The sequence below is a fragment of the Gossypium raimondii genome, unplaced genomic scaffold (genome assembly GCF_025698545.1).
Source record: "Gossypium raimondii isolate GPD5lz unplaced genomic scaffold, ASM2569854v1 Contig00267, whole genome shotgun sequence".
Classification (NCBI taxonomy): domain Eukaryota; kingdom Viridiplantae; phylum Streptophyta; class Magnoliopsida; order Malvales; family Malvaceae; genus Gossypium; species Gossypium raimondii.
The window spans coordinates 93,506-95,762 of record NW_026291367.1 but is presented as its reverse complement, the minus strand read 5'-3'; positions in this window follow the sequence as shown (position 1 = coordinate 95,762).

The window sequence follows — 2,257 nt, the reverse complement described above, 5'->3', positions numbered from 1 at the left end:
AGCCCATTACAGAATCAGTATCAGTATCAGATGCAGATATGTGGACGGAAAACCAACCCAATCTAACCAATACACCTCCCGTACCAACCAACACACCATGTGGGGATAAAATCGACCCACCCAGCTAACATACTAAGCCTAGCACCAATTGCGGCACTAAGATAACATAATGGCTCGGCACTGGAGACAGAACAGCTAAAAGCCATAAATATTACAGCAATGCTGCCAATTAACAGAACGGTTAAAAGCCATAAGCAGAAAGGTAGTAAGCCTTGAACATAACAGCTACAACCCATACACTTCCTCCGTCAATATTAACCCAACCCCATGCAGAATGGCATACCATAGTAACATACGTGAATGCAGGATGTCATGCTAAGAATCACTCATATCGTTCACAGTTAAGTCAATCAAACTACAGCACAAATCAGTCATTTATCCTCAATGGGCAAAATAGTCATTTACCATCTAGGCGCATTACGGTCATTTTACCTTACAAGGGTATTTTGGTCATATAAGAACCTTTCTGAATGTCTACAGTTGCCTTGAGCGGCACAACTAACGTAAAAGGTAATAACAGTGTAAATGGACCCAAGGCCCAAATTCGGCCCAAGTGGACCCACACGCTTCCGTGTGGCCCCTTTAGCCCAAATTCAGTCACGGGTATGCGAACTACATAGCCCAGTCCAGTATTTTTCACTTCACGTGGATTTTATCCATGTGGGCCCTACGAGCCCATTGGGTCCACAAGACCCATTTTAGTCCTACTAGGCCCATAACGGCCCAAGAGCACGAGAACGCTAATGGTAGCCTTTACAGTCTAATGCCCGTATTCGTGGGCTCGATTCACCACACAAGCGTTCGCACGCCCATGTGGCCTCAATCACCGTATTTTTAGCTTTTCAACTTTTCAGCTTTTGTCGATCCACAAAAGAGCTAGTGTGATTACACACTTTTTTATGAACTAGCATAGAAACCCCTGAATGTCAAACCCGACCCTTGCTTGATCGGATGCCCCTAGCCTTCTTAGACTACTAACCGAATCGATCACCCGCTTAATCGTGTATCTGCCTATCCTCAAATTCTATTAAAAGATTGAGGAACCCAACACCAGAATAATCGACTAACATCATACATTATTAGCCCAAATGATTACCTTAGATTGCGAGATAACAAAAGGATTGATTACCACTGCGATCCTTGACAAACCCGTTCACCCCTTGTAATGATCTAAAAAACCCAAAAGTGCCACTACCATCATCGAGGAAGAAAAAGGGATTCGACCCCACGTGAACAACCAAAGGAAACATTTATTAAAGAAAGAGAAAGTGCTTAGCATCCAACAACACAAGAAAGAATAAGACCTTACCGAAAGTCTAGGTAACCTCCAAACTGCGACCAACCACAGCGAAAGAAGAACGAGATTGCTATCTAGATAAAGGCTATGAGTCAAAGGGAAACAGAAAAAGGAACAGCGATTCGGCTTAGTATCAAAAGAATATGGGAGAAGAAGAACTATTCAGCCCTAAAGAAACCGAGCAGAAAAATAACAACATAAGAGTGGAGAGGGGTTGAATTGGGTCGAGAGAAAATAGAAGCACAGAGATGTTAAGTTCGACCAAAGAAGAGTGAGAGAAAAAGACTTCAAAAAGAAATAATTAGAAATAGGCACTTGATGTTTAATGTTTCCGTCAGAGTGACCAAAAGTCAAAAGAGAAATACTGTTGAAAGAAAAAGAAGACCCGAATGGTCAAAAATGTGCCAACATAAGAAAACAAAACCCGAAAATGTCAGAAGAAGTTGGCACCTACTCACTCTCACATTGCGGAAATGCACCAACTGAGTTCCCCTAGCCGAATTTGCACATAGAAATTGTACAATTCGGCTACAACACTCCTCTTTTCCTGTAACACCCCTTAACCGAGACCGTTGCCGGAGTTGAGCACGAGGCGTTATCTGATTTAACTTACCAGTTCGGAGCATAAAAAATTGCTTTTAAAATTAATTCACTCATGTTCAATCAATATGTTCCTAAAAATGACCCTCGAGACCCTAAAACATGCAACGGAAATGATTTGGGTCCAAAGCAGAAACACTAAAAATTTTCCGAATACTAAAACAAATGAAAAATAACTTATATCACTTTTTACAATAAAGTTATCCACTTGTGTGAGAGTCACTAAGTTAACTATAAAATTTCCAGAATTTTTGGGTTAGCCAATTAGTACAGTTTATTAGTTAAATTCTCCCCTGTTTC